Source organism: Phoca vitulina, unplaced genomic scaffold, assembly GCF_004348235.1.
Source record: "Phoca vitulina isolate PV1807 unplaced genomic scaffold, GSC_HSeal_1.0 scaffold48, whole genome shotgun sequence".
NCBI lineage: Eukaryota > Metazoa > Chordata > Mammalia > Carnivora > Phocidae > Phoca > Phoca vitulina.
In genome coordinates this window covers 4,120,751-4,133,064 of record NW_022589751.1, presented here as the reverse complement: position 1 = coordinate 4,133,064, position 12,314 = coordinate 4,120,751, and positions in this window count along the sequence as shown.

Sequence of the window (12,314 nt, the reverse complement as noted above, 5' to 3'; positions counted from 1 at the left end):
CTCATAGTAAGAAAAAACCAAATTGAAACCAAATCCAAGTACCATTTTTCAATCTGTAGCCTTGGCAAAGACCAGAAAGTTTAACACATTGATTTGGCAAGAGTATAGGAAAACAGATACTCTGATATATTGCTGGTGGGAGTAAAAATTGCTAAAACCTCCATGAAGGGAAATAGGCAACTCAAATTTTGAATGCATTTGTCTTTGAATGCAACAATTTTACTTAAAGGAATTTATCCCACAGTTATACTTAATCGTGTGGTAGTGACATACATAGAAGGACATGCACTGTGGCATTTTTCATAATAGGTAAAAACTAGAAACAATTTAGGAACTGGTTAAACTATGGCATAGCCATGCAATGGAATAATGTGTGATGGTTAAAAATAGTAAAGTACCTCTTAATGTGTTTATATGGAAGAAATCTCCAAGATACATTACACAAAAAATTCAAGGTATACAATAGTGTGATCAAACACTACTATTTTGTAAAAGTAAAATAAAAGATGTATGTATGCATATGTGTGTATAATCTGTGTAAACTCCCACATGCCTGTGTGGGCCTAGACCGTCTCTAGAATGATAATGAAGTAACTGATAAATTGCTTCCCTATAAGGTTGAGGACAGGGTAGACAAGCCCCCAGTAGCTAATTAATTCTTGTTCTTTGCCTCCAACTGGCCCCTTCTTTCATTTCTTCATATCCAGAAAGGTACTACCATTTATCACACTGATTATGTCCCAAAAAGTAGGAATCAGGTTTGTTTCTTCTCTTTTCATCACCTGCCCACCTCCATTAAATCACTCATCAAATCTGGCTAATATTGCCTCCAAAACATATCTCAGTTTTGTCTACTTTTGTGGCAGAAGATGCTGGTTGTCCCCAATGTTTGTTGTTCCCTTTGTCTTTAGTCACAGAATCCTAGCTTTTCAACTGGTCCTGTAGTTGCCCAGAATAATCATCTTATTTCTCAACTCTCCTTGTAACCACATGGGGCCATGTGACTAAGTTCTGTTGAATGAGCTGTAACTAAAATTATCATGCATAATTTCTAGAAATGCCCTCAAAGAGAAGGGACATACGCATTTCCTCTCTTCCTCATTCATGTTGGCTGGAATGAAAACAACATCACAGGACTTAGAGCAGCCAACTTGGACCAGGAGATGGAAGTCATATGTTGACGAACAAGATGGAGAGATCTGGCGCCTGCTATTTGTGAAGCCACCAATCTAATTCTAGACTGACTATGCACAGACTTCAATTATGTGAGAGAAAGAAATGCATATCTGCCCAAGCCACCCCAATATGGGACTTTCAGTCACAGCTACTCCTAATCGCACATGATAAAATGTCTCTCCGTTTCAACAATAAACCCCTTGGTCCAAACCCAATACATCTTACCTGAACTACTGCAACAGCATCCTGACCATTCCAGCCACATCCAATCTTGACCTCTCTCTCCATTCAATTCTACACACTACAACCAAAGCATCTTACAAAAATATATACATAATTAAATCACTCCTTTGTTTAGAGTGCTTTAATGAATTCCCACTGGTTTTAGGACAAGTTTGAAATTTCCAAGTTGGCCTATTCAATCTTACATTGTCTGGCCCATAAAATTTCAGCTCATCCCTTGCCACTTTCCCATTTCATTCTCTGGGCTCCAATCACATCAAAGCTGCACGTATCCTGTACTCTGTACTGTTGTGTTCAGCTTAAATATTTTCTCCCCAATCCCCACTGGCTAAATCCTAATCATCTTTCAGGTCCTCAATAAAATGTAACTTCTTCCAGAATTATAGTGAGAAGCCATTACTGTACTTCATGATGTCTTGCACTGTTCGTTATAGTTCTTATCTCATTTCCACCTCCAAAAGTATTTTGCAATTATTCATTTAATGTAGAGGTTTCAAACGGTGTATAGGTCTAATGTGCCTACAATGCATTCCATGGCCAACACAGTTGTTGGGGTGTTTCCCATTAAATTTAAAGAACTTTAGTCAGTATATCCTCTTTGGGGTTTGCCACAAGTTCCATCAATTCATGTCATTTCACCAACCCAGGTCCCTTTCTTGTGTCTTCTAGGCTTTTGTACCTTAGCCTGTTTCCCTCACTAAACTGGAAACTCCCTTAGGGTAAGGATGATGCCACAACATCCTATGCCCTCCATCTTAATATGCTTGGGACATCTTCAGGTGCTGTAGAAATCCTTGTCTAATAAATGAAAGCAATAAATGATATGTCCTTGCCACCATTATCAGGGGCTTTTTTCTTCCTTCAGGTTTTTTTTAATATCACATACGATAGGGAGGTAAATATGGAGGAGCATCACCATTTGGTAATTATTGCACACCAAATTTAGAACAATTTAGCACAAGATTCTGAACTATAAAGCAAACTTTCACCTTCTTTTCTAGTAATGAACTAAATAGAAAGTAAATCATATATTTATATTTTTGGAAGTTTTAAGACAAAGTTTGATACAAAAACATTTCATCTGGACCAAGCTAGTTCTGCTCTAAAGGAATTAGGCACCTCACTGTCAGCGACCCCGATTCCCTGTTGGCTTTTTAAACTCAAGGTTCTCTAAAATGTATGTTTCTATAGTCTGTCCTTACCAATGGCAACACCAAAAGTAAATCCAGATCACATTGCTGAAAATTCTTATCCTATCAAACATAGTATATTAGTATAACTCAGGAATGTCTCATTTCTGTCAATAATTAAAAATAAAGATACAAAATAACCATCCCTGTTCTGTCCCAATGCTTTATTTTTATATTTCCTTATCCCTTGAAATGGCAGAAGTTTGAAGCTTTATTTTCTTATTCATGAGGTTATGAAAGCCCTAAAGCCCTGGGCCTCTTATATTTTGAGAGAGAACATGGGGGCTAAGTCACTTCTAAAAATTAAATTCCAGGTCCCCTACCCCTACACATCATTATACATTTCATTGCTTTGAAAATTACTTCTTATACCTTCACACACACACACACACACCACACACACACACACACACATTTTGTTTCACTTGATGAAACTACAATCTTCTTAATATCTTTAAGCATTTCAGAGTTATCTAAACTCTAGATGAAAATACTAGTATCCTTTCTTGAAATTTTACCTGAGAGCAAAATGAGAGCAAAAAAGACAGAGAGAGAGGGGAAAAAATCAGCTAATCTTAAAATGTAATGTTCAAAATCGAAATTTAAAATAGAATATAGTTTCTTTAACAAAGATCTGGATGGAAAATGTTTCCATAAGCAAAACAGTAAGAATATTTCTTTTCTGTTATTAAAACAAAGTGATGTTAATGAAAGTCAATCATACACTTGACAAAACTGATGTCTTGAGGGGTTTTTCTTATCAGTATAATATCTCACCAAGTATGAAAACCAAAACATCAGACCACTAATTTTGTTCTATGATTGTTCAAGTAGCTAAATGGTTTGGTGCAACATTATGTATTTTCCTATTTTTTCTTCCTCGGCTTTCTACTTATCATTCTTAGTTGAATTGATTTGGAGACCAAAAGCAATCATCTTCTCTAACTTGAGCTCTCCATTTTAAAATATCTCTACTGGCCTTTTCCTTCAATTCATTGGAAAGACAAATCACATTGTCTCAAAGTTATGAATTGTGTGCCGCAGTGGCTATTCCTTTTTTGCTGAGAGCAATCTGTCCAACAACCCTGTGCCCTTCAAAAAATGAGTTTCCACAAAACTCAAAGTTCTCTAAATTACCCTCACAACAGTTTTCAGATGATAAGTTTTTCCATGCTTCTATTAGATGTCTCAGAAAATCCAAAATCATTTGACTCAATCGTTGACACAGCCACTGATAATAATAATAACTGCTAGTATGTGTTGAGCACTTACTCCCCTCCAGGTGCAGTGTTAAGCAGTTTATATGTGTAATCTCATTTTATCTTCCCAATAACCCACTATTCATCAAGAATTTTTTGGTTGCAAGTAGCAAAAATCCAACTCAAAAATGTTTACATACAGATAAAAGAAGAATAAGCCTAGATGTCTTGGAGTGTAGTTGGCTAAAGATATGGGTGGATCCACACCATCAGGACACTGTTTTTCTCTCAGCTCTATTTCCCTCTAAATCGTTTTATTCTCAAGCTATCCCTATGTTATTATGAGATGAATGCCATTAACTTCATGCTTACATCTGATCAACAGAACAACTTGCTATGAACTGGCTTGTGGGCACACACCCCGCCCCCTCCCTGGCAAATTCATATGCTGAAGCCCTAACCCCAATGTGACTGTGTCTGGAGAGAGGACCTTTGAAGGTAATCAAGATTAAATGAGGTCATGACGGTGGAGCTCTAATCCAATAGGATTGCTGTCCTTAGAAGAAGAGATGCCAGAGAGGTCCTCTCTCCGTCATGTGAGCATGCAGAGAGAAGGCAACCACCTACAAGCCAGGAAAAGAGGCCTCACCAAAAACTAACCATACTGGTACCCTGATCTTGCACTTTCAGCCTCCTGAAGTGTGAGAAATAAATTATAGACGGGTTTTCCCAAAACCTCAGCAAAGTCCCAGAATTGATTCTGATTGGCCTTGTTCAGGTCACATGCCCACCACTGAACCAATCGCTGTGGGGAGGGTTTTCATTACCTGGCCTGGGTCACCTGCTGACCCTTTGAGCTGGTATGTGAGATTAGTTTTACTTGAACTATTTGGGAAAATTAAGGATCGAGCCCAACCTGAGGCTCTATCCCACGATCTGAGCTGAAATCAAGAGTCAGACGCTTAACTAACCGAGCCAACCAGGCGCCCTGCAACTTATTTCTATAAGAGGAAACAAGCTGAGCAAAGTCAAGTGCTGAAAGACTTGCTGAAAGACTCATGTCTATACATGGATGGACTTCAGGCTCTCAAACTCTGAACTCTGAGCCACTGCACTATTGAACCTTGAAGATGAAGACCTTAGGAAATGGTGTATAATGCTATTTCAACCCTCTTCATGACCAATCTGCCCCACTTCCCTTTATCACAGGGAAATTTAACAGGATGCTAAGTAATATGCCTCTTCCTCTGTACTTTTTATCATGATTTAAAAAAAAACCTCCAGCCAAAATGAAAACAAGAAATGAATAACTTTTCTGGATTGGATCAATGGCCCACTCAGCCCAAGACCATCTTCAACAATACATTTGGAATGTAATTTTCCCGATTACAATCTTACCAGGAACATCATTTCCCAAGCATTTCAGTGTCCTTTGAATCATGACTCTTCTACCCATTTTTAATCTCATAGTATTTCTCTTGGCTTACTCTCCACCACAGGAAGTAGTATTTCCTTTTATTTATCCTAAGCATGCTTCACTTAAACTGCAAAGAAGGTTGCTCTCTCCTGCGTTCAGGACTTGGTGAAACAGTCTCTAATGGTATCTAGACCAGACTGTTGACCTTAAAGATTTGCAAGAGATGTACCTCCCCCTGGACGTCTCCTCTTTCTTAGGCTAGATCTTGGGCAGTCGAGCTTATCCTCAGGAGGTATCCCTCCTGTGACATCTTTCCTGAAAAACTGCACTTGGCATTTGAATGTGGCTCATAATTGTTTAAAGGAAAAGATGCTTCAAGACAGGGCTCTAGTAGAGGTGGGACTAGGCCATCTCAGTATATCCAGTCCAGATAAATTAGGAACAGAAATCATTGAGGGGTGGAGGGGACAATGAAGAAGCAGGGAAGAGGTTGGTAAGAGTAGGCAGTTGAGGGGGGTCCTCACCCACTGGATTTATAATAAAGCTAGATTCCACAGCAGACATGCGAGTCTAGAGTGTTTATGAAAATCCTTCAGACTGTTTAGTTATGAGCACTGTCGAGGTCTATTACAACCGCAAGGGCAAAGGCCTCTAGTGAGGCCATCAGAAATGTACTCATTATAGGAAAATACAGAAAAGAAGAGAATACTTGCTGAAAGTCACTAGATTGTTGAGTGTCAGTCAGCAGGGTGGATAGGTGACTGGTTTCCCAGAACAAGACTTTGTTCCATTCATGTTAACCAGCAAATTACTTAAACATTTTATCAGGAATGTTTGTTTCTTCCTAGAACAGAGGTTGCAAATGACTCCGTGTTAAAAAGGTTTCTTCCCACGGCAAGTTTGGGGCAAGTTCTCTTTAACAGTAGTCAGAGTGTTTAAAGGTAATGACCATGGGATTCCACATGACAGTGTTAAGAATTGGAAGCAGTGAAGCAGACTGGCTCTGAAAGTGGGTTTTGCCCCCAGACAGACCTGGATGTCCAACCTTAAGCTTTAGTTTATTCACGTGTAAAATGAGGATGATCATAACTACCTTCTTGGGGAGGGAATATTACTAAATACTATTTCATTCTTGTCATTTTCTCTGAATTTTTACAATTGATCACTTTTATATTATTCACTTTTATAGGTATAATAATAAATAATCATACTTATTATAAAATTTTCTTAGCCACTAGGACCTATGTTCCACCTACCATGGCCCCTTTCAAGGCCCTAGGTGACTCCTCAAAATTTGAAAAAGATTTAGGCACCAAAATCTTAAGAAATACTAAACAGGTGCTGAGGCTTGTGACTGTGAATACAAAGATAAGTACAGGGGAGTCACATCTAGGAGAGGAGGGTGGTGCACTGGACATGCATGCGGGTGTGCAAAAATGGCATGCTCTAGATTTCTCTAAGTTGAAGGTAAATTTTCAATAAGATCAAAATGTTCACATGTTCAAAACTTCAAAAGTGTTTCAAAACCACCTTTCTTTACCCCTTCACACATTTCCCTTCCCAACTCCCCTGAGGTAGCCACTTTGGTGGGGCTCTTTCTCCACCTTCCCTTAGGTCCATTCACTGCTTCATTTTAAAAGTTGACTGAAGTGGGAGGGTGAACATCAGAAGAATGAACCACTTCCCATGTGACTTCAGGTATTGGTGGCTTGCCTGCAATGGGGAAGTTTTGAATGGGAACTGTTCCCAGTATAACCCAGCTTCTCTTAATTGACACACCTGCATCTACCTGCTTCCAGGCCTCAGACCCCTGGCAAAGAGGATCTTCACCTGCCCATCAGCTTGACTAATCCTTTGACTTTCTGACTCGAGGCCCCTGACCAGCCTCCCTTTTCTTAGAGCATAGACTTTAGAAAATTTGCAATTGTAAATACTTTGTCTGGCTCTTGGAGATAAACGTCTTCTACAACCCAGAAATCTTTCTATAGGACCTGGAGCCAGCCCTTTGAAATGTAATCACCAAGAAAGATAGGGCACCTATCTCCCAGGCTCTGAGTGAGTAGGAGCCTAACTTCAATAAGCATCAATTAGCAAATACAGATGGCTTAATCACATTGGCCAACCTCCCCCCTAACCTCCTCCAGTACTTTCCCCCTAGCTCACCTCAATGCTTAAAGAGTTCTTCGGCTTTTGTTTCAGGGGAGGTGAGTTCACTCTCTCCCCTGTTGCATACCGTGGACCCCTGTGCAATAGTCTTGAATAAAGTCTCCCTTGCCTGTTTAACTCCAACCAGTGCAATCTTTCTTTGACACCCCCTTCTCTTTTAAGTAGACTTCCTTTTCTTGAGGCTCTGGATACTGCCCAGCCTGTTCTCAGAAGGCCAACAGAAGTCTCATAGTGAAGTTTCCCAGCTACTCCTTCGCAACTGAACAGCAACAGCTGGGGAGATGGACTGGAGTTCCTTCTTCGTGAGCAGACAACATGCAGAACAGATTCCAAATTGCATTATGCCATGCAAGGATGCACTCTTCCTTTATCTCTGTCCATCCAAAATGTCCCAGTTACTCAAAGCGAAATTCTGTGTACGTGTAGGAATAAATTTCCTATGTTCTTGTATCCCGCCAGCTGAGATCTGGCAAAGAGACAGCATGAAAGAGAGGAAGGAGTACCTGGTTCCGGTCCTGAGTCTGATGTGAGCTAGCTGGTTTAGTCTTAGGAAAACCCTTGCCCTTCTCTGGATATTCTTTTTTTTTTTTTTTTTTTATCAGAGTAGTGAAGTACAATGAGACCAAGGATTCTCCATCTTTCATTACTTATGCCCTGCTAATTCCAGGTCAAATAACCTGATACCTCCCTCCCCCCCATGAGAGGGACCAAAGCCAATATTCTCTGAGGATACTTATATATACGTTGTGGCTGTATTTATCATCTTCTGTGTGTTTACACATTGCAGTGGTAGAACTGAGAATAAATTTTATTGCTATCATTTCTAAGCACAAGAAAAATAGTAATTCCATTAGTGGTTGCAATTTGTAAGATTTCACTGGCATAGATGTTACTGCTACAGTAAATCCAAAACATAAGCATATTTTTAAATTGTAGCATCATGTGTAGTAATGGGAGGGGAGTGATTAAGAGAAATAAGAGATGGGAAATGAATCCAGTGTCAGAGATCTCATACTTATCCATGAACCTGGAGTTTGAGTAAGCTATCTACTGGTGGGGGTGGGGGAGGATAAATATCCATACTCTCTTCCCCTCCTCCAACAATTCCAACACTGGTCCTGCATTTCTCCCCAACTCCCCACCCACCTCCCACTTCTGTGCTTCACTATGCAGATGGTCAGAATGGTGAGAAATCAGCAGGAAAGCCTAGATTTCCACAAGAAAAGCAGAAGTTAATAATGAGAGAAAAGAAGAGTCAGAAGAGGTGGAGAGAAATGAAACTGGGTCTGGAAGAACATTTAGGGTTAGGAGTTGAGAGAAAGTGAGAGTTTCTGGAAGCAACTTCTGTCCCTGAGGAATATATTTTCTTTAAGTAGGCTCCATGCCCAGCATGGAGCCCAACACAGAGCTTGAACCTACAACCTTGAGATCAAGACCTGAGCCAAGATACACCTTCATGGACCTTTCAACCACGTATGGAGACAAAGATTCTCTCCTTGACCAAACTAGTTGGGCACATCTGAGCTCTTTTTCAACTAGGCCCCATCCTTGGGCATGACCTCAAGAGCCCATTTTTAGCAAGAATCCTGCTAAGTCAGTTTAGCAAGAACCTCCCATCCTCCACATTTGATCATCCTCAATATCCAATTAGATTCATCATCCTCCACCATCCTCCAGGTGATATCTGATCATCCTGGCCAGCCTTCAGTAAGAATCCCACTAGGCTGATTTAGCCAGAACCACAACCCCCCCAACCCTTGATGGTTCCTCTTAGTAATTTTCCATCCACCAGCACTCCACCATCGCCCCCCCACATACACACTGTCCCTTGCCTATAAATTCCTACCTTTCCTTGTTGTATTAGGAGTTGAGCCCAATCTCTCTCTTCTAGAGTGAAACCCCACTGCATTAGTCCCTATACTTATCTCAATAGTCCTGAATAAGGTCTGCCTTACTGTTTTAACAAGTGTCATGGATAATTTTTTCCTTAACAATGGTCAGAGAATCTCAAAGATCAGAACTGGTCCTTTTGAGGCCTGCTTGTTATTAAATGTGAGTATGTGCCAGGATATTTGGTCTGAAACTTGCTTCCATCATAATCTAGTAGGAAGTTGTAAGCAGGAGCATATAATCTTCACCAGTTTCGAACATTAAAAACTACTGACATTTGCCAAAAAGAACCTAATGGTTATACATGAGCAAAATGGTTTTGGTCACTTCACAACATCCACCTCAGTGATGATGCAGACTGAGGGTCAAAATCTCGAAGATCTCTCCAGCTACAGCTTTCCACAATTTTGCAGTTTACCTAAAATGGGCTCAGCATCTGCCTCCCAGGCCTGGAAGCAGTTATATAATCATGAAAGTGCTCCATATCTTTCAATCTTCATTTTGATATTGATCTTTTCCATCAATAGCAGATAAAGAAATAGACTAGGTTTTTCCAAAGCCAGCAATCCCTATTTTCAAAGTTGCTACTAAGTAGTGATGGCATAATTGATGTTAGCAGTCACTGGGATTCAACAATAAGGCCCCCAGGGGAGTGAAGTGGATTTGTTCTCTTCTCTCCCTGTCCAAGGAGTCTCCCCCATGGAGTCCTGCTACCTGAGTGGAAGTATTGTTTGAAGAATGAAGTTGGTCCACTACCTTCCTCCTTACTTGTCTGGATTGAAAGCCTCTTGTTGATCCCTCTGCCTGCTCTTTTAATGGAGGGGCCTTTCTCCCACAGCAGGAGTTCTGCCCCTGCTGGAGAAAAGCAGCTGGAAACCAGGAAATGGGATTTTAAACTCTCTTTGGCTACCTGGCCCTGACAGGTGGAGGTGTCTACGTGAACTAGCGGTTGTGTTTCCATGGAAACATAAAGCAGCTTGGACATGCAATGTTAACATTAACCAGCACTACTCCACAGACAAACTCTCTCTCTCTCTCTTTTAAGGTGGAGTCCCAAATTCAATTTAACCAATATTTCATTGAATACCTACTATGGGTCAAGCACTGAGCTGCTACAAGTATAAAAGTGAACCAAATAGACATAGTCCTTTGCCCTCATGAAACTCCAATCTAGCAGACTGGAGTGTGTTCTGAAAGATCCAAGGTACGATCAGAACATAAACTGAGCCGATTGAGCCATTCCTTGAGGCGTATAATACGAAACTCAAAAGATGAGTAGGAATAGAACTTGATAAATAAATGTATATACATATGTTGAAGATAAATATTTTTTTAAAGATTTTTTTATTTATTTGACAGACAGAGATACAGAGAGAGAGGGAACAAAAGCAGGGGGAGTGGGAGAGGGAGAAGCAGGCTTCCCATGGAGCAGGGAGCCCGATGTGGGGCTCGATCCCAGGACCCTGGGACCATGACCTGAGCGGAAGGCAGATGCTTAACGACTGAGCCACCCAGGTGCCCTGAAGATAAATATTTTTTTCACTGTTAAGGGTAAGTGGTCAAAAACATTTGAAGAACATTGCCCCAGAGCAAATGATCCCCAAACCTCACTGCGCATTAGAATCCCTCAAGGTGCTTATTAAAAGGTCAGATTCCCAGTCCTCACCTATAATAATTATGTTTAGTAGATTTGGGGTGAGGTCCAGGAAACTGTTTTGTAAACACTCCAGGTGATTTTGATGAGTCCTGCTCTGCAGATCAGTTCCCTACAAAGCTGATTTATTTCCTCTGCCCCAAGTCTCAAAGGAGGTCTTTATCCATGGCTAGCACACATTTTAATTTAGGGTTGGGAGTGAATTTTTTGTTTGTTTGTTTCTGTGTGTTTGTAGCATTTGATTATTTTACTTATGGTTATACAAAGTGGCCTCAGTAACTGTTCCAACTTCTGGGTTTCTCCAATAGTTAACTAGTCCTACTTTGTGACTCTGGGGGCTTACTTCAAGCAGCTAACCCCCTATCTGGACTTCCTTTACCCCTGACCCCAGCCTATAGCTCCAGAGTCCATTGAAGCTATCTCTTTCTCAGTGATTTGTCTTGGTCTTTTCCAGTAGGATGACCAACTGTCCTGGTTGGTCCAAGACAAAGAGGTTTACAGCACCTTGGACTTCCATTAATACATTTGGGAAAAGAACAGGTAGGCCAGAATGAGCCAGTCATCCTAGCAGGAAGCTTGGCTTTCAATAAACAGGGTATTTGAAGAGCTAGAATGGTGGGCCTAGTTCATGCTGCCTGGCAGGGCTAGTCTCTTTAGCCTAACCATTTCTAAGCCTTCTTTGTTTTCATCCATCTAATTTCCACCTAGATCCATGGAAACAGGAACAAGAACAAGGCTATTAACTAGAATTTAAAAACCTCTTGTCAATGTTAGCTGCTGGCTGCCTGCAGAGACTTGGAAATGCCAAGATTTACAGGAGCCTCACACTGTTTAGAGGGGAGAATAATCCACCAGTGTCCACGGTCACAGGTGTTGTCAGTCAACCCCATCAGATCCAACTGTCTCTGGCTCCAGGTAACTAGGGGCAATGTGTCTCCAGTCCTGTGGCTTGAAGGATTGTAGTGGACCCAAACGACAAGCCTCCTATGGATAGCAGCTCCATTCCTTGTAATCTGTGTTAAAGCAATAATTAGAAAGAGGGTTCTGCATGGAATCCCTCTCCCTCCAAGTTGAGTCTAGCCCCTGCAACCCCAGGCTTTCTAGATTACCTCGAAGGAAAGTGTTACTTTCTGCTCAGAGAGGAAGAAATGAGCCAATCTACGATCTATGTGTTAGGACCTGCATAGCCATTGTAAAAGTTCAACCTCCCTTCGTCCTCGAATCATCCCCTAAGGAGAAGGCATTCACAATCTCTGTGAGAAGTGAGGAACTCGATGCACAGAGACTTGAGGTAGCATAGTCCCTGTTGCACATCTAGAAGATGTGGAGCAGAGAGCCAACCACAGAAAAGGACTACACTCAATGAGCAGTGGCTTCTC